The sequence below is a fragment of the Rattus rattus genome, chromosome X, assembly GCF_011064425.1.
Source record: "Rattus rattus isolate New Zealand chromosome X, Rrattus_CSIRO_v1, whole genome shotgun sequence".
NCBI classification, from domain to species: domain Eukaryota; kingdom Metazoa; phylum Chordata; class Mammalia; order Rodentia; family Muridae; genus Rattus; species Rattus rattus.
Window position 1 is genome coordinate 59168947 of NC_046172.1, and position 21358 is coordinate 59190304.

At 44.0% G+C, this 21358-nt stretch overlaps 1 protein-coding gene across 1 annotated transcript in view; it reads right to left on the reverse strand.

Annotated features, from left to right (window-relative positions):
• Positions 1 to 1252, reverse strand: part of Gjb1 (gap junction protein beta 1) — a 7576-nt gene extending 6324 nt beyond the window's left edge. Inside the window, 1 exon segment of the mRNA XM_032890274.1 lies at positions 1169 to 1252. The gene's annotated coding sequence lies outside the window, so the exon portion shown is untranslated.
• Between the last annotated feature and the right edge of the window lie 20106 nt (positions 1253 to 21358).

Below are 21358 nucleotides of genomic sequence, written 5' to 3' on the forward strand. Positions count from 1 at the left end.
CTTCCGAGTACTGGGATTATAGACATATGCCACCTTGCCTGGAAAATGCTGTAACTTATCACGCATCTGTTAAACATGTACTAAAACTCAGGTTGCAAAGCATATTGGCCCCTTACCAATGGTTTCTGCTCATTAAAATGTCTTGGAGGTTGGGTAGTGGAATCCCAGTACTTGGGAGACAGAGGAAGGCAGATCTCTGAGTTTGAGGCCAGCCTGGTCTACAGAGCGAGTTCCAGGACAGCCAAATCTACACACAGAAATCCTATCTCAAAACTCAAAATAAAGTAAAATAACAAACTTCTTTTGTGATTGGGCTAGCTTGCACATGCTTTTAATCCTCTGTCTCACTCAGGGGATAGAGGTAAGAGGATCTCTGACTTGAAGCCAGCCTGGTTTTTACAGAAAGTTCCAGGACAGTTAAGGCTACATAATGAGACCCTGCCTCAAAGAAAGAAAGAAAGAAAGAAAGAAAGAAAGAAAGAAAGAAAGAAAGCAAGCAAGCAAACAAATCCCTTTGTGTATATTCTCCTTTCCTTGTCTAATATTCTAAGCCTGTGGGTTCTGACAGCTGGAATGACTGTATAACAGCTGGAAGACACCTTCCAATACATCCTCAAACCATCAGTTACCCGAAGTTCATCTTGAGCCTGCCTGCTCCCCTCAAGCAAATGGGAAGGCATGCCCCCACATCCTTGGGTCTGTTGGCAAACCTACACTGGGCACATGCCTGCTTTACCTCATAATCAAGGAAAGAAAGCAGCATCTGGCATTGTCTTGACAGTTTCATGGAACCCTCCCCACCCCACCTCACCCCCACATGCCAAAAAGTATCTCAGAAAGGCAACCTTAGTCACCTTATGCTGAGAGTTCTTCAAGTCTGTCTTCCCGGGACTCTGACCCATAAGGGCATGAAGAAGAGGCTGAGGAAGAAGAGCGAGAAGAGAAGGAACTCGGTGTCTGAAAGTTGAGAGTTGGAAGCTGAAGAGAGGATTTGAGCAGGCAGGGCACCTGGCAGGTGGGCATCAGAGGGAAGCACAGAAAAGCCCTAAATGGCTGAAGGCTGAAGTCAAGAGAGGGGAAGACCCAGGCCTCTTCCCAGTCAGCATTTCTACCCCAGCACTGTAGCAGCCCACCACAACCCCCCGCCCTCAGCTTCCAAACTCCTCACCTCCCTGGCACTGCCACACCTGGTTGCAACTGCCTTTTCCCAGGGAATGTATGCAGGCGTGTCTGTCCGTTCAATGCCACTAGGTACTGTCAAAGCCCAGCCCAGGGGAGGGACAAGCAGCCCAGGACCGGAGCTTGACATGGCCCACAGCCCAAGAGGAAGCAGAGAAACATTAACTAGCCCCACCCCCCGTTCCACACACAATCATTAAACAGGATTGATCTCTGAGTCCCCAATGGATTTGGATCTAAAGTTCTTGCCCTGTCCCAGAGGAAGAAAAGCATCATTTGTCATTAAAATGCCATAGTGGACCTATGTGGGGGTACTGAACTGGATTTGGCTACTTAACACATCGCAGCTATGCCCAACTCTTGGCCTTCAGTAGACCCACTTTGTGGGCAAGCAGCATAGAGGACTCTGGTGCTGTATGCTGTCTCTTCTAGATCCCAGGCTCTAAAACTATGGACAATTGGGAGGACAAAACCACCAGAGGTCAAAATGGGAGAGGGTCTTGCTCCCTACCTATATAGCGATAGCAGGCTATCATTTGCTTATTCCCCATGTACTTAATCGCTGGAGATAGACTGCAGTCGCAGTCATTCTAGTTACATCCCAGAGTCATAAAACCTACTTAAAAATTGTCTTCTGGGGTTGGGGATTTAGCTCAGTGGTAGAGCGCTTGCCTAGCAACCGCAAGGCCCTGGGTTCGGTCCCCAGCTCCGAAAAAAAAAAATTGTCTTCTACTCTTAGGGCTAAGGCAGTTGATCTGTCATATGTAAGCAGAAACTCTTGGCAATCATTTAGGTACACAGAATGTCAACCATTAACTGAAGGATCCATCTAGTTTCAAGGTCTCCGTACTGAAGGCTCATCTGAGGACCCTGCTCATTTTGCCACCGGACCACTGAAGAAACAAGCGAAGCCAGAAGAGCAGGTTTACTGCTTTCTCCTTGAGGTCACTGCTACAAATTGAGCCAGGGCCTCAGCTTCCCTCCGCCAAGTCTGAGTTATGCCAGATAAGTCAGCAGATAAGCCTTTACTGGATACCTACTGGGAAGCCAGCATAGGGCTCCGTGCTGGGGTCAGGGGGACAGAGTAAGGGAGAACATGCTGACTCTCAAAGAGTTTATTAGTTTGGAGGTGTGGTTCAGTGTATAAGTATTTAGCCTTGGGTTGAATGTCCAACGCTCCGCACATCAATAAACTAACGGAATTTAACAATCTTTTGAGGATACGCAGCCAAAACAAAAGTGATTGCTTTGTGTATTCAGGCACATGAATCTGATTCAGACTGTGAGGGGTTCAAAGGAAGAGAAGAAGAAACTCGTTAGGATCAGGTGTAAAAAGCCATACCTTCAGTCCCAGCATTTGTAGAAACAGAGGCAGGCTACCTGGTCTTTCAAGGTGAGTTCCATCCGGGACTGCCAGGGCTACACAGAGAAACCCTGTCTCTAAAGACAAGAAGGAGGGGGGAGGAGGAGGGGGGAGGAGGAGGAAGAGGGGTAGGGAGAGGAGGACGAGGGAGAGGAGGAGGAGGAGGAGGAGGAAGGTATAGTCAGGGGAAAGTTTCTTAGAGAAGGCAAGGTTTGAGCATAGAGGGGAAAAGATGGGTGGAGGAAGGAAACAGGAAGGTAGAGCTAAAATTCCAAAGAGGAAGAACTGTGTGAGTAAAGGCGCAGAACAGGAATGAACAAAGCAAGCCTGTGGGACAGCAAGGAGCCATCAACCAGTCCGCCAAGGGTTTCGGAGCACTGGCAGCATTTCAAGGCAGATAGGGGATTCCTTTAGTGAGTGTCTGGAAAAGTTGGCATATGACACCACACCAAAATCTCTGGGGAAGGATTCAGTAATAAATGTCATTTTAAAAACATTCTTCTCTCATACATTACATCTCAAGAGCAGTTTCTCCTCCCTCACCTTCCCCAGCCTCTGCCTCCTCCTATCCCTGCCCTGGAGATCCACCACCACCACCCCATCCTCCCTGCTTAGAAAAGAGCAGGCCTCCCAGGGACATGTTTTGATTCTTAGTGATTCTTGCTCAGTACAGCTTGGAGTGGATAGAAAGGACTACGTTTTCTCATTTCTCGAGTACTTAATGCCTGAATAGCAGCAGTCAAAGTGTTTTACAAGTATTATTTTGAGCCCCAAAGTTATTCTATGAAGTAGGCACTATTAATATTTCTAAGTTATTGAGGAATTAAGGTGCAGAGAGGTTAAGTAACACATCTAAGGGCTCTCAGCTAGTAAGTAACAAAACTGGATTTGAATTCAGACACTCCAGCTCCAGAACTTACTGGTATTAGCACTACACCAGAGTTGAGGAGCTCTGCAGTCTCTAATAGGAGTTGGGCAGAGCTGGAGATGGCTCAGAGGTTGGCCATCACTGATGCCTCTTCCGCAGCCTGGGCTTGATCTCCTAGTACCCACAGTGCAGCGCTAATAAACATCTGTAATTCTAGTTCAGAGGATCCAGTGCCCTCTTCTGACCTCCATGGGCACCAGAAACTCATATTCTTCAGAGACATGCAGGCAAAATGCCTGTGAATACATCATTGTCATCGTCATCATCAACATTGGCCTAAGGGGCTGGAGAGATAGCTCAATTGCTACTCTCTCACAGGACCTACATTTGGCTTCCATTATCTCTACTGAGTGGCTCACAACTCTCTGACACCTAGGCACACGTGACATACAGTTCTTAGACACATGCACATTGGTAAAAAAAATTAATAATAAACTGGGACCAGAGAGATGACTCTAAGGCTTAACTCCCAGCACTCTCCTGGTGGTTTGTAACTCCAGTCCCAAGAGAGATCTGATGCCCTCTTTCAGCCTCCACAGCTACCAGGCATGCGTGCAGCACACAGACACAAATGCAGACAAAGCATACATACACAAGATAGATACAGAAATAGATAACGAATATAAATTCAAATTAAATTCATCCTTCTTGTTTTGTTTTTCAACACAGGGTTTCCTGGTGTAGCTCTGGCTTTCCTGGAACTCTCTCTGTAAACCAGGTTGGCTTCAAACCTGCCTCTTACCTGCCTCTGCCTCCCAAGCACTGGGCTTAATAAATTGAGAGAGAGAGAGAGAGAGAGAGAGAGAGAGAGAGAGAGAGAGAGAGAGAGAGCCGTGCATGGAGATGGCTGCTTAGATCTCTGTTTTGAGGAGTAGAAGCAGAATAAAGTCATGAGTCTCATCTCTGTAATGATACTCCAGGCCTGTCAGGCTATATAGCAAGACCCTTGACCAAACCAAACCAAACCAAACCAACCAAACCAAACCAAAACCAAACCAAACCAAAAACCAAAACAACCAACAGAAAAACAGCAAAACAAGAGAACGTGGAAAGCAGTCCCAGAGAGTAAGAAGGTGTGTGTGTGTGTGTGTGTGTGTGTGTGTGTGTGTGAAGTAGCCAAGGAATAGCTCCTAGGTGTAGATTTCACCAGAGTCAGAACTGTACTTGTCTCGTTACAGAACACAGAGGGACTGGCTGGACATTTCAGGTGACAGGAAGCTGTGAGATGTGTTTAAGGAACGGTGGGCAGACCTGTCGGACGAGCATGCACGCAAGTAAGCAAGAAGAACTCCAGGAAGGAAACTCCAGTTCAATTACCCGCACACTCAGGGTTCCTAGAAGAGCTGGCAAGGCTTCTTCAAGACACTTGTAGTTCAGGGCCATGGGAAGTCTATTTGAGTAGTTCAATAGAAAAAAGATATTAGTAAAAAAAAAAAAAAAAAAAGAGGAAAATCAAAAGTAAATAAATATCTCAAAAGATACTGCTATTGGGGGCTGGGGATTTAGTCAGTGGCAGAGCCGCCATCAAGGCCCTCTCTGGGTTCGGGTCCCCAGCTCCCAAAAAAAAGAAAAAAAAAAAAAAAAAAAAAAAAAAAAAAAAAGATACTGCTATTGGGATCAACTTGTCAGAGGCCTGTTTACCATCCTGCTTATTTCCTTGCCAAGTTGCTGAGCAGTAGAGGAAGGAAAGGCAGTCAGAGAAAACAGAACAAGCGGGGAGGAGAGTGGCTTCCCCGCAGAGCCTGTCTATCCGCTCCCAATAAGCAGTACCTTGACTCCTCAGCAGACTTTCTTCTCATAATGAATGTTGGGGTAATGTTTAAGCATTTTATGTCAGCCTTGTTGATTGGGAATCTGCTAAGGTGCCTCCATCAGATCTCTCTCTCTCTCACACACACACACACACACACACACACACACACACACACACACACACACACACACACACACACACACACATTGGCCAACACACGAGTAGAGGCCCTGAAGACAAAAAAGCCTGCTGTCTCCAGCATAGTTCCGTTGTCGGCCCAAACAAGGGCTCATCATTCCTGTTCTACCTAAGACAAAGGATGGGGAAAACTGATCATATCATATAGGGCACGTTTGACCAGCAACACTCTCTAGTTCAGAGCCGCGGGCTTCATAAACAGTATCAGCAGCCTGGTAAGAGAGATCTGCTCATGACATCACAGGAGCGTGGCTGGCTGCCTCGGCAACAGCAGTGTCAGATGGCAGGCAGCTGCACTGTCTCACATGTGGAGTCCATCATCTGGATGTCCCTGAGCTTCATTACTGAACAAAACGAGCCATTTTGGGTGGCTTTGATCAATGAGACAGCATTGTATGGCTCAGGAATCAAGAGACAGTTTTCAGTACAAATGATAGTTTTCAATACACATAGGCAAACACTTCCTAAGTGGGCCCCAGGGCATAAAGGCGATGGTTAGCCCAGAAAGTCTGCACACCATTTCAATAGTACCCAGCTCAGACCAGGATGAATGTTTGCAGGACACTCCCAGTGAGAGCTGCTTGGGAAGATAGAAGTCCTAGCCTAATCGCTATTGCTGTTTATTTATTTACTTGCTTGCTTATTTATTTACGAGTCCTTTTGAAAGGCTAAATAACTACATGGATGAATCTGTGGGCCAGAGATTCATATTCTTAGGAAAGAGGCCAGCTGGAGGCAATTATCAGTGCTTTTCTAAAGGTTTTCTAGAGAACTGTGTTGGTTTTTCATCACTGTGACTAAATACACGAGATAATTGATAAGAAGCCAAAGGTTTATTTTGGCTCTGAGTTTAGGTCTAGGGTTGGTGGACCTGAGAGGAGGTGGAAGGTCGCTGAACATGATAGGGCAAAGCTACTCACCTCTTGAGAGCTGGGAAGTAAAAGGAACAAGAAAAGGCAAAGTGTTCAGTATCATCTTTTAAGGACATTTTCAGACCCAAGTTCCATTAAGTCCACCCTCTAAAAAGTACACCAGTCTCCCAACCTTGCCCCAGGAAGAAGACGAACTACTCCAACAGAATGTCCCAGTTGACTTGACCTTGACCTCTATACATCTTTTGCTCTCAGGACATCTTGGAGCAGTGTTATGGTTCAGACTTGGTACTATTATTTTGTCACAGTGACAGAAAGCTGGTTAATGCAAACAGGAAAGAGAAATAAAGTTGTTTCAGTCCTCATCAAAGTCTAGCTGCAACATATCTCTTAAGGGCTGGAGAGATGGCTCAGTGGTTAGAGCACCGACTGCTCTTCCAGAGGTCATGAGTTCAAACCCCAGCAACCACATGGCGGCTCACAGCCATCTGTAATGGGATCCCATGCCCTCTTCTGGTGTGTCTGAGGACAGCTATAGTGTGCACTAATAATGCACCCCTATACATTAGAGGGGGTGGGCAGGAAGGGGAGCAGTGTTTGGGATGTAAACAAACAAATACATAAACTGAAAAAAGAGACATCTCTTAAACCCCGGTCCATGTGTCAGAAGGGTACATTCCTCCAGCCAGCAGTAAAGCCTAGTGAGCTCCTTCTCCATGATGACAGAGATGAGGGCCTCCACAGAATGATAGCTGCTCTTTCATGAGTGGAATTCATCTGCCCATGTCCCTGCATTCATGAAGATTTGAAGAATGTTACTTTAATTTATTTCACTGATGACTGATAACTGGATTTAAAAAAAAAAAAAGACTATGCTTGCAAAGGATTCCAGAGAGTTCCACATCTTTGGCCACAGATCAGATTAGCCAAGTGAAAAATAGAGAAATGGGAAGCCAAAACCTGATTACTTGAGCTGGATACTTGGGACCCAAGGGTAGCAGGGAGAGAAAAACTATTGTGAGGTTGTCTTGACCTCAAACATGCATGTTGGGCACATATGCACAAAGACTAAATAATCAAATAAAATGTAAGAAAAAGGAAAGAAAAATGGGAAATGGGAACTTTTGGACTCTTATAATATTGCTTGATCATGGGCTCTACAGATTAGTATTCATATCCTATTCTTTGTGCTCTAATGGGTATAGGACATGGCGTAGGAAACACCACCCAGATTAAACTCCACATTAGATTTTTCACCCAAAAGACTTGGGAGATGGGGGCGAATCAGAGAGAAGTCCAAGTTGCAGACCTAGGGGAAAAAATGAAGAATGAGGCCAAGTGTCAAACTGGAAGGGTGAGGCACAAATGACACAAGAATTAAGCTTGTTCTGCTAATCGTCTACATTGGTCACCCAACTGATAAGCTAATGTCCTGCCCCTGGAATTGTTCATAGTTAAAGCACATTCCCTTCCAGTTTCCTGTCTTTGCGTGCACATTCATGATTTAAATCTATCAACCATCTATATGAGGGGTCACTCCTATAGGTTTTTCCCCCTAAACGTTCCAAGTAGAAATCTACTCATTTATTACTGGCACCTCAGACTGATGATTTAATAAAGCATGTGGGGCTGGGAGATGACTCAGCACTTACGAGCACTTGTACTTGCAGAGGACCTGGATTCTCAACACCTACATGGTGGTTCCCAACCTATCTGTAACCCCAGTTCCATGGGTTCCAGAGGATCCAAATCTGCCTTCTGGTCTTGGTGGGCACCGGGCACATATGTGGTAAACAGGCTTGCATGCAGACAAAACACTCGTTCCCATAAAAAAATTAATAATAAAGCGCTATAAACTATACCCCAAATAAAGCCCTGGTAGTCATCCTCCTGTTGAAAAGAAACTTTGACTGCCCCACCCCTGTTGATTAGCCACGCTACAATAATAGTTTAAATGCTGATCCAGACTCCCCAGTCTTGGGAACAAGTGCTACCCCGATACTTCCATGAATCATAGACTAGAATTGCCAGGATCAATAGCAGGGCAGGACTGGCAGCTTCTTTAAGCCCAGGCCTATTCTGGCAAACGCTGTTCAAGGGAGGGAAGGGAGAGTGTCCAAGTAAGAAAACTAGGGCAATTTCCATCTCTTCTCCATGCTCCAACCAAGAGTATTGCAAATATAGGTATTGATCCATAGAGCCTTTTGACCAGCAGAAAATAGAAACTCCATTCCCTTCTGTTAGAAGTTCCCTACCTCTTTTTTTTTTTTATACGTGTCTATCTGTCAGTTTTATCAAGGACAGAGAGCTAGAGCATGTTGCTTCTAAGGATCCTAAACTGCTCCAATATGGAAGATTCTAGCACCCAGGTTAGAGAAGCATCCATAATAGACTTTGTCCAACCTTAATGCTTCATGCCCTCTGTAATGCTTAGTGCCTTCCACAAAACAAGTTCAGCTCTTCCTGGCCTCTACAGTGTATGATCGACTCAAAGAGAAATGAAATATAGCTTTGTATGCCTTCTCTCTCTTTTTAAATTTATGGTGGCTTTTTGAGACAGTGTCTTAAACAGCCCAGGCTGATATTGAAGTCACTACTTAGTGGAGAATGATCTCCTGGTCTTCCTACCTCCATCTCCCAAGTGCTGGGATTACAGGAGAATGCCACCACACCCAGCTTCTATAAGCCTTCTGTAAAATCACCTTGAATTCAGGATCCTCTTGCCTCAGCTTTCCAGGTGGTGGGCTATAGGCATATTCCATTCCATATTCTATTATGGAATTATGTTGTCCTTAATCTTCTCCTTGACCCTAAATGGGATAGTACAGGCCTGCAGACTGTCTCCATCCTTGTACCCCAATCCTTACTTCAGCCTGAGACTGACCCTTGCTTCTCCTTTGCTGCCCCACCTCTCCTCAGGTGAAAACCTCTTCTAGTGGGATGCCTTAGGATCCTCTTCTCTCTCTGCTTTCTCTAGAAGCAGGTTTATCCAGAAATCTGTGGGGACCTCCATTTCAGGTATACAGGGTTTTAGACCTGAAGATACCTCCATTTGTATTTCTGTAGTTTTTCTTCCACAAAAGTCAAAGATGACTGAGCTATTTTGTTGTCTCCTAAGAAATGGGTATTTAGTGGCACTTAGTTTGCCAGTGTGAGGGCGTTCTGCAAAATGTCAAGCCGTCATTGATTTCTGAATCAGACTGAGTGCTTGACAGTAAACATTAACTGCTCTTTGCTGACATTTCACCTTGCAGTGTCAGGGCTGGGCTGGGCCACAGAGTGCGCAGAGCTCTGGCTCATTCCTAGAGAAACAACCTCATTGACGACGAGAGTGGGCTTCATGTGTTGACAAGGGAGCGCTCGCTGCTGTTGTTATGAGTCACAAGCACTTCCGTAGCTACTTCATACTCATCACAAGCTTTCGGGCCTCTTTCTCTGAAGATTAGCTGCCACTCTAAGTTACGCAGCACTTTAGTGGGGTTTATGTTTGCTTTCCTTTTGCTGTTTGCTTTTTGTTTTGTTGTTGTTGTTTGTTTCTTTGGCTTTTTTGTTTTTGTTTTTGTTTTGTTTTGTTTTGTTGCAAGGGAACTTCATTCAGAAGCAGAGTGATGCCACCGATGAGATTCACTGCAACTGAACAGCCTGCTCTTTGAGTGAGAATAGTCAGGGGCCAGCATTGGAATATTTTCCTCAGTTTTAACAATGACAGGTTTGTCTGAGTGTGGCAGAGCCATTGTGGATGCTGGTGTCCTCAGCTGACCACTCTTCCAATTCTGTAATGTGCTAAACTACTTACTCTGACAACCCAATATTGGAAAACCATCACTTGTCTCTCTTCGCCACCTCGAGGACACCATATGTGACTCCCAGTCTGGGTGGTAATGGAAATTGAGCAGCTACCCTTTTTCTTTACCTTTACTGTGGTTTCCTGGTCCTGACGTGGTGTTGAGGATGGAACCTGGGTCCTTGAGTGTGTTAGAAAAACACTCTACCATTGAGTTCTTTCCAAGCCTCCTCTTTTGCTTTTCTTTTTAAAAAAATCTTTAATTTTATTTTACATGCATTGGTGTGAGAATGTCAGATCTCCTGGAATTGGAGTTACAAACTGTTGTGAGCTGCCATGTGGGTGCTGGGAATTGAACCCAAGTCCTCTGGAAGAGCAGCCAGCACTATTATCCACTGAGCTGTCTCTTCAACTCCCCTCTTTTGCTTTTTTAACTGTGTTTTTAAAAGACACTTTTTTCTATGTTTGATGCCTCTATTTCTTTTTTGATTATTCAAAATTTTATTACATTTTATTTATTTGTATGTTTAGTCTCTCTGTCTCTCTCTTTCTGTCTCTGTCTCTGTCTCTGTCTCTCTCTCTCTCTCTCTCTCTGTGTGTGTGTGTGTGTGTGTGTGTGTGTGTGTGTGTGTGTGTGTGTGTACATACTCCAGTGTACATGCTAAGGTCAGTAGACAATTTGTGGGAGTCAGCTCTCTTCTCCCACTGAGTGGGTCCTGGGAATTACACTTAGGACACCCGGCTCTTGGGAAAGTGCCTTTGTCCACTGTACCATCCCACTGGCCTGAGATGTCTTTTTTTTTAATTGTCAGCCATTCTTCAATTTGACACGCACATGCCTTCTGCTCCCATTTCCCACTCCAAATGATTTTCAGCAGCCCCCGGGTTACCAGGTCTGATAGACACACACTTCAGATTCCTTAGCCCACTACAGCGCTTGACCACTCACTTCCTTGAAACTTTCTTGTTTTTTAATTTTTTCATTTTAACTTAACTTAATTTCTTAAAAGATATATTTATTTATTTTATGTATATAACTGCACTGTCCTTGAAACACCAGAAGAGGGCATCAGATCCCATTACAGATGGTTGTGAGCCACCACGTGGTTGCTGGGAATTGAACTCAGGACCTATGGAAGAGCAGTTGGTGCTCTTAACCACTGAGCCATCTCTCCAGTCCTTAACTTCATTTAAAATTGTATTTTATGTGTAGGAGTGTTTTGCCTTTGTGTGTATCTGAGCAACACGTGCATGCCTGGTGCCTGTAGTCCAGGAGAGGGCGCCAGATCCCTGCAAGTAGTGGCAGCGGCCAGTTGTGAGCTGCCATATGGGTGCTGGAAATTAAACCTGGGTCTGCTGGAAGATTAGCCAGTTTTCTCAAGTGCTGAGATATCTGTCCAATCTCATTGTATTTTGAGACAGAATCTAATTATGCTAGCCTCAAACTCGTTATGTAGCCCAGGCTAGCCTCAAACTTAATTATCTTCCTGCCACAGCTTCCTAAGTACTGAGAGTTTTAGAAGTGCAATCGCGGGGTTGGGGATTTAGCTCAGTGGTAGAGCGCTTGCCTAGGAAGCGCAAGGCCGTGGGTTCGGTCCCCAGCTCCGAAAAAAAGAACCAAAAAAAAAAAAAGTGCAATCGCCATACCTAGTCACTTTTATCCTTTTAAAAAAATATCTTTTGATGCAGGAACTCATATAGCCCGTGTTGTCTTGGAACCAGTTTGCAGCTAAGGATTATCTTGAGCTTCTGATCCTCCTGCCCGTATCTCCAAAGTGCTGCTGTCACAGGCATGTGCCGCTATACCCAGATTGTGGGCTGCTGGGGATACAGCACAGGGCTTAAGGTATGCCAAGCAAAAGCTCTACCAACTGGTCCAGATCCCAAATCCCTTTCCCTCATTTTTATTTATTTCAAAGGTTTCATTTCATTTTTAAATTACGTGTGTGTGTGTGTGTGTGTGTGTGTGTGTGTGTGTGTGTGTGTGTGTGTGTGTGAATATGCAAGTAAATGCAAGCACCCACAGAAGCCAGAGGTATTGAGTCCCCTGGAGCTGAAGTTACCCAACATGAGTGCTAGGAAGCAAAATATGAGTTCTTTACCACTGAACTGTCTCTCTAGCCCACTCCTATATATATTTTTAAAGATTTATTTATTTTTAGGCCAGCCATAGTGGTGCATGCGTTTAACCCCAGTACTTACATGGGAGGCAGAGGCAGATGGATCTATGTGAGTTGAAGGCAGTCTGGTCTCACGATGAGTTCAAGCAAGCCAGGGTTGTATACCAAGACTCTGTCTTTAAATTTTTTGATTTGTTCAACGTGGGTAATCTTCTCTGTGACTCACTACACTGGGGATATGGAACCTGAAGAAGCCACCTCCTGTAGCCAGGTAGGAACCGCAGTGAAGCAATAGAGATACCAATCCACTCCCAAAACTTCCAACCCCAAATTTATCCTGTCTACAAGAAATACAGAGATGGGGGGTGGAGCAGAGACTGAGGGAATGGCCAGGCAATAACTGGCCCAATTTGAGACCCATCCTATGGGCAGGCACCAATCCCTGACACTATGAGTGATATTCTGCTATGCTTGCAGACAGGAGCCTAGCATGGCTGTCCTCTGAGAGGCGCCACCCAGCAGCTGACTCAGACAGATGCAGAGATACACAGCCAAACTTGGAGCTTGGGAACCTTATGGAAGACCAGGAGGGATTGTGGGCCCTGAAGGGGATAAGAACTCCACAGGAAGACCAACAGAGTCAACTAACCTGGACCCTTGGGCTTCTCAGAGTCTGAACCACCAACCAAAGAACATACATGTGGTGGACCTAGTTCATGCCCCCCCCCCCACACACACACGTAGCAGATGTGCAGCTTGGTCTTCCAAGATGTGGGTTCTGAACAACTGGAACAAGGCTAACCCAAAAGTGGTTGCCTGTACATGGGATATGTTCTAGCTGGGCTGCCTAGTCTGGCCTCGGTGGAAGAGGAAGCACCTAGCCTCTCAAAGATATGAAGTCCGGGAGGGGGAATAGCTATGGGTCCCACCCTTTCAGAGGAGAAGGCAGGGGGGATGGAGGGAGGATTGTGGGAGGGGGTGGCTGGAAGGGGGGCAGGATGCCAAGTGAATAAGTAAAAAAATAAATTTAAATTTAAGAAAAAGGAAAAAAGATTTGTTTTTATTTTATGTATATGGTGTTTTGCCTGCATGTATGTTTGTGTACTACATGTGTTCCTGGTGCTGACAGGGACCAGAAGAGCGAGTTACATCTCCTGCAACTGGAGTTACAGATGGTTGTGAGCTGCTATGTGGGGGCTTGGAACCAAATCCAGGGCCTCTGCAAGAACAGCAATTGCTTTTTAAGCTTTGTTTATTCCTTTAGAGATTTTATTTTATGTGGGTGGGTATTTCTGCATGTGTGTCTGTGCATCATGTATGTGCACTAAGTCAGGTCTCCTAGAATATCAGTCAGTGCTTTTAAACTGCTGAGCCATCTCCCCAGCATCCCTCCCCTTTTATCCTTTTTAAAAAATATTTATTTTACATTTACAAAGCCAAGTAATACTTAGGCTTTCCAGAAAAAAGCTAGAAAATACAAAAAAGTTCCATAAGGATGAAAATAAAAATAATCTATAACAATTCTACGACCCTAGGTGTGAAACATTAAAGGCAATTTTTTTTTCAGTTCGAAATACACACACCTTTATGGCTAGGGATACAGCCCAGTGGTGGGGTACTTGCCTAGGCTCTGTATCCACCACCTCCCCCAAAGGAAGTTGTTGTATGCTCTATGTCACTCTGCATCCTGCTTTTCTCGCTTGTCATTATATCTTAACCATATTAGAATGATGCAGTGGCTAGTTTCCTGTCAATGTGACACATACTATAGTCATCTGAGAGGACCTCAGTTAAGAAAATGCCCCCATAAGACCTGACAGCAGGTAATCCTGTAGAACACTTTCTTAATTACTGATTCATGGGGGAGGGCCCAGCCCATTGTGGGTGGTGCCATCCCTTGGCTGGTGGTGCTGAGTTCTACTAGAAAGCAGGCTGAGCAAGCCATGGGAAGCAAGTCAGTAAGCAGCTCCCCTCCATGGCCTCTGCGTTAGCTCCTGCCTCCGGGTTCCAGCCCTGTTTGAGTTCCTGTCCTGGTTTCCTTCAATGATCAACAGTGATGTGGAAGCATGAGCCAAACCAACCCTTTCATCCCCAACTTTCTTTGGTTGTGGTGTTTCATTACAGCAATAGAAAACCTAAGACAACCGTCATTAAATATTTCTCTTAAACACAGATTGTAGTAGTTGTTTATTTTCTTTTTTTTTCTTTTCTTTTTTTCGGAGCTGGGAACTGAACCCAGGGCCTTGTGCTTGCTAGGCAAGTGCTCTACCACTGAGCTAAATCCCCAACCCCTAGTTGTTTACTTTCTTATTATATTTTTTGAGAGAGTCTTGTTATGTAGCCAAGGCTAGCCTTGAATTGGAGATAGTCCTGTCTCTGGGTGCTGAGATTGCATGTTTGCAGCCATGGGCAGTCCCTTCTGCTTTAACCTGGCCACATCTTTCTGATGTCTGACTGCTCCGTGCTTTCCTTTCATTCTGACACGTAAATGTCTATGTTCTTCAGAGTCCCAGTCTTTGTTCTCTGCTCTTTGTTCCTATTGCTTTTTATATTTTTGGGTGGCAGGGAAGATGAGACAGGGATTCATTTTTATAGTGCAGGCTTGCTTAGAACTCCAATCTTCCTGCCTCAGTGTTCTGAGTGGTAGGATTGCAAGTCTATACCACCATATTTAGGTCCTTTCCAACTCTTCCTGAGAGGTCCCATCTACTCTCATGACTTTAGCTCTTTAAAATTTTCTTCTTCTTCTTCTTCTTCTTCTTCTTCTTCTTCTTCTTCTTCTTCTTCTTCTTCTTATTATTATTATTATTATTATTATTATTATTATTATTATTATTGTGAGGTTTTGCTGTGTAACCTAGACTGGCTTCAAGTTCTTGACCATCCTGCCCCTGCCTCATGAATAGTTGGTATTACAGGCAGACCCCGCTGTTCTAGGTATAACTCATGTGTAGGAGGGTTGGGAATAGGGACTGAACCCAGGGCTGCTCATATGCTAAACAAACACGCTGCTTTATTGACAACTTTCTCTACTTATTGAGACCAGTGCTTGAACTTGCTTTCTAGCCCAGGCACATGCAGTCTTCCTGCCCACATCTGCCTCCCATGTAGCTAAAATTACAAGTGTGTGCCACCAGGCCCAGTTCTTAAATTTTTGTTTAAGAAGGGAGCTCATATACCTCAGACTGACCTCCAATTTATTCTGTAGGGAAGATGGCCTTGAACCATTGATCCTTCTACCTCCACCTTCCAAGTGCTAAGAATATAGACATTTATGCAGTGTTAAGGATCAAACTTGGGGCTGCCTGTATCCTAGGCAACCCTTTACCAACTGACATCTCCATCCCTTTAACGTTTTTTTATGCTTTTGGAGACAAGGTTGCTCCGTGTAACAGTCCTGGCTATATTGGAACTCTCTCTGTAGACCAAGTTGGCCGAACTCACAGAGATTCACCTGCCTCTGCCTCCCAAGTGCTGGATTTAAAGATGTATGTACTTACACCCAACTTGACTTACTTTTTAAGAGAATTTTAAAAAGGAAGTGCTTGGTTATTTTACTTACTGATTTTTTTCCTCTGCTCATTTCTTCTTTACCCTTTACTTTTTTCTTTTAAGGTCATTTGTATTATTTTTATTCATGTGTATGAGTGAAAAGCTCATGTGTATGGGTGCCTTTGGAGGCCTGAAAGTGTTAGACCTCCTAGAAGTGGAGTTGCAGGTAGCTATGAGCTTCTCGGTGCAGGTGCTGGGACCCGAACCCAAGTCCTCTGGGAAAGCAGAACATGGCTTAACTGCTGAGCCATTTCTCCAGCTCCTAAACATATGCTGTTCTTGTTGTTTAGTTTGTGTGCTTTTGTTTTTTAAGACAGGAGCTCATGTAGCTGAGGCTGGCTTCAAGCTCAGTATGTAGCTTCTGATCCTTTTACCTCCGTGTCTCAACATTGGGATTATAAGCATGGTTAAAATTCACTTTCTTTGTAATTGACTCTGTGCTACTCAGTTTTTCAACTATTACTGTAGTAAGAACCTAAGGTAAATCAACTCTTTTTTATTATTTTTTGGGAGTTGGGGGGGTTGTTTATTTTGCTTTTGTTTTTCTGTTTGGGAAAGTCTCATACAGTTCAGGGTATCCTCAAACTTGTCTTTGTAGTCTAGACCTAACCTTGAACCACTGATCTTGAGGTAAATTAGCTTTAAATGAAGAATGGTTTGCACTTTTAGAAGGCTCAGTCCGAGACCATTGTAACTTTTGGCCTGTGGCATCACATCATGGTGATAGTGTCTGGCAGAGCAAACCTGTTTCACATCATAGCTGGGTATAAGACACAGAAAGAAGGAGAAGGAGAGAGAGAGGGTAGGATCCCATTTCCCCTTCGAGGGCACATTCTCAACAACCGGAAGCCAGGCCTTCCAGTGGATAAAGTTTGCACTGTCTTTCAACAACATCAAGCTGGGAACCAAGTGTTTAGCATATGGACCTTTGAGGGTATCGAAGACTGAAACAGACAAATACACTCCAGGAGACAATAATTGTCTGTGTTGATGTGGTACAGTGTGATATTTTACCACATTACACAGCTATGACAATTAAACATGATGTTGAACACATTTGTAATTTCACACATTTATCATTTTGGGGTAAAATCATTAATATTTCTTTCTTTTGGAAATTTTATTCTAGTTTTGAAATAGGTCTAACTAAACACAGACTGGTCTGGAACACGTCGACTCAAATGTTGTTCCTGCTTCAGCCTCCTTAATAGCCAGGATTACTGACACCAAGTTATTTTGAAATTTAAAAGTTTTCTTTTTTCCTAAGGCAAGGCATAGCTCATGCCTTTAATCCCAGCATACAGGAGGCAGAGGCGTATGTATCTCTGCTAGTTCGAGGCCAGCCTGGTCTACATAGGGAGTTTGAAGCCATCCATCCAAGACTATATAATGAGACCCTGCCTCAAAAAAAAGGGGGCTCTTTTGAAAATTAAAAATGAATGGTTGTGGAGAGGCCAGTGACATGGCATGAGTTTGAATCTGAGAGCGCACATGATGGAAGGAGAGAGCCAATTTCTAACCTTCCCCCATGCAGCACAGCACACAAATATTTACACACATACAGACACATGGTAAATGAATGCAAAACAAATATGGGAAAAGAGAAAGAAAGAAAAGCTACTATAACCACAATACTTCAAAATCATAGAAAATTTAAAAAAAATCTAATTTTACTGCACCCATTTCATCTTGAGGTAGGATAGGAGAATAAGAGAAGTTATGGACAAGAAAGGGAAAAGGAACCCTCACCCAGGACTCATGTCGACATCTCTTTCCAACTGAGGAGCAAGAATTCCAGTACAATTGTCATTTGTTTAAGGCCTTTCTCCCTTCCCAGCTCTAAATTCAGAAAGCCCACTACAGTAACTAATGTGTCTTAAGCCCCTTGTGCAAACCTAGTGGCTTCTGTAATTCCATTCAAGTCACCTCTAGAGTCACCCTGTAATGTTACAAAAGAAAAAGAATAAATAGGAAAAGGTTCTCAGAAATCCTTTGAGATGTAACATGAGAGCAACAGAACGGCACATCTGGCTACTGGTGAGACACTGCAGAGAGATTCTCCTAGAGAAGACTGTACCAACACTTAGGTGTGTCTCACGTCTCCCCTGAGAATTTCAACTTCTTTCTTTAAAAAAACATACTTTATTTATTTTTATTTTGTTTTGCCTGCATGCACACCATGAGCGTGCAGTACCCCATGGAGACCAGAAGAGGGTATCAGATCCCCGGATGGAATTACTGGTCCCAGAGAACCAGGAAACCAAATCCCAGGTCCCTCTGCAAGAGTAACCACTGCTCTTAGCTACTGGGCCATCTCTCCAGCCCTCACATCTTTCTTTCTTAATCCCCATGCTCCAGCCAATTTAGCGGAAATGAAAGTTCCAGGTTCAATGAGAGACTTTGTCATTCATACATACATACATACAGGCAGGCATGGGCGCTCTCTCTCTCTCTCTCGCGCACACACACACACACACACACACACACACACACACACACACACACACACACACACTCTGGTGGTGGTGGTATCCCAGCACTCTGCAGACAGAGGCAGTGAGATCTCTATGAGTTTGAGGCCAGCCTGGTCTACAGAGTGAGTTCCAGGACAGCCAAGGCTACACAGAGGAAACCCTATCTCAAACACACACACACACACACACACACACACACACACACACACGGCTTTTTAATAAACTGTGACTCTTTTGAGAATTCCACACTGTGACTTAGTCTCCTTAATTGCCTTTCTTTCCATTTTTAATAAACTTTGTATCATACTGGCTCATCCTGAAATTCTTTTTGTGTTGAAGACAGGGATCACTAATTCAAGGTCCTTCAAAGATTAAAGAAGTCATCAGATTCAGGCGACAGTGTCCCTGCTGCTGCTGCCAATTCCATCCCAAATACGGTTTGCTTTTCATTAGCTTAAAATTTTAAATGTAGAGAGGTGTGGCTAAGGATATAGTTTGTTTGACAGAATATTTGATAGGCCCCAGCTTTTTCCTCTCCAGCACTGCATAAACCTGATGTAAATCGAAACATTTGAGAGAGGCGCCAAGAGTGAGAGAGGAGGAGCCAAGAGTGAGGGAGGAGGAGCCAAGAGTGAGAGGAGGAGCCAAGAGTGAGAGGAGGAGCCAAGAGTGAGAGAGGAGGAGCCAAGAGAGAGAGAGGAGGAGCCAAGAGTGAGAGAGGAGGAGCCAAGCGGATCAGAAAATCAAGTTGTCAGGAAAGTCAAAATCAAGGTCATTCTTAGTTGCATAACAAATTATTACACAGCAAGTTCACGGCCTATGTAGGCTCTGTAGATTCTGTCTCAAAAAACATCAATTTAGATTTGGGAGACTGGAAGATGGCTCAGCAGGTAAAGGTGCCTGCCACCAAGGCCAATGACCTGTCCTCCTCCAACTCTAGGACCCGCATGGTGGAAGAAGGCCAGATCCCACAAGTGTTCCCTGACCTCAACACAAGCACTGTGACATAACACACAAATTTTTAAATGTAAAGAACTTGTAAATTTAAAAAAAAGAATTTGTAAAGTGTGTGTGTGTGTGTGTGTGTGTGTGTGTGTGTGTGTGTGTGTGTTGTGTGTGTGGTGAGCTGGATCCATGCTAGGCATTAACTATACAATGATTTTGTTTTGTTCTTTTGAGACTGGGTCACATGTAGTTCAGGTTAGTCTCAAATTAGCTCTGTAGTGGACCCTTCCTTGTTCAGCATGTTCGAATGAATCCCTGGATCTGACCTCCTGTCCTGACATACAGCCTGCCTGAAACATTAAGTCACAGGAGTAGAGTGCATTGCTCATGCCTTTAATCCTAGCACTCAGGAAGTTGAGGCAGGAGGATCACAGCAAATTTGAGGCAGGTCAGGTCTAGACAGCCCAGGCTAGCCAGAGCTACAGAATAAAGTACTGTCTCAAAAACAAATAAGCAAATAATAGTGTATTTTCTCAAACATTGGCTTTTAAAACCTTGCCTGTCAAGTGCATATACTGAGATTTCAATAAACCTATATGTGAATTCCATTTCAGTACTTTTCCCCCTCACCTGGGCTCTGGCTATGGAACTCAGGTTGTCAGACTGACATGGGCAAATCATCACTCTGATACCTGGTGTGAACTTTCATGAGGTAATATCTGTAATGGTTAGTCTCAATTGTCAAGTTAAAGAGATCTAGATCCACTTGGGAGATGAGCCTCAAGGGATGTCGATAGGGAATTGTCTTAATTGGGTTGATTGAAGTAGTGAGCTTGTGGGTGGCTCCATCCCCAGACCTCACACTGCAGGGAAAAAAAAAAAAAAAAGAGCTGAGAACACGTCTTTGTTGCTCTGTTCTTCCTCCTACAACATTATCAGTCTTTCCATTTAGTTATGCCTTTAATATTTCTCAAGAAGTATTTTGATTTTTGTGTATAGACATTAAACATTTCCATTCATTTTACTCATTGATAGTTTTGATTATTTAACATAATTCTGTGTATATGTGATGATCTATACTGTGTGGTATTTGCATCTTTGACCTCATGTCTCTTTTACATTTAAAGACTCTTGAAGTTTTCTTAGACTTCCTTATCGAAAGGCTTCATTTGGGGTTGAGGATTTGGCCCAGTGGTAGAATGCTTGCCTAGCAAGCGCAAGGCCCTGGGTTCGGTTCCCAGCTCCAAATTAAAAAAAAAAAAAAAAGAAAGGAAAGGCTTCATTTCTTAAATGACATTTATTTTATTTGTGTGTGTGTGTGCTTGAGTGTGCCCAAATGATCAAAAAAAAAAAAAAACAATATTCAGGAGTCATTTCTGTCCTTCCCTAATGTAGGATTCAGGGACTGAACTTAGGTGGTCAGACTTGACAATGAGTATTTTTATCTACTAAGCCATCTTGCCAGACATTTTATTTATTTTTTACAACTGTTTTTATAAATTAAATGTGTTCTTTGACATTTTCATGCATGTATAAAAATGCGTTCTAATTTCTCCCATTCTAACCCCCTTCCCACTCCCTACAAATCCTGTACCCATATTTGTGTCTTGTTTTGTTATAGCACAGGGTCTTACTATGTAGACCAGAGAGGTGATAAACTCACAGAGACCACCTAACTCTGCCTTGCAAGTATTGAGATGTAAGGCGTGCCCCCATGCTTGCCTTGGGAAGCACTATGCCAACTAAGTATTTATTTATTCTATATAAGTACACTGTTGCTGTCTTCAGATACACCAGAAGAAGGCATCAGATCTCATTACAGATGGTTGTGAGCCACTATGTGGTTGCTGGGATTTGAACTCAGGACCTCTGGAAAAGCAGTCAGTGCTCTTAACCACTGAGCCATCTCTCCAGCCCCCAGCTCTTCACTTCTTCTTCTTCTTTTTTTCTTTTCTTTGTTTTTCGGAGCTGGGGATCGAACCCAGGGCCTTGCACTTCCTAGGCAAGCGCTCTACCACTGAGCCATCTCTCCAGCCCCCAGCTCTTCACTTCTTAACTGTGAAAAAAGGGACCTCAAGCTCTTGCTGCTCCGACTTCTCCACCATTATGGCCTGGGAGGCAAAATAAGCCCTTTGTACCGTAAGTGGCTTTTGTAGGAGGATTTTATCACACAGATTGAGAAACAACGAG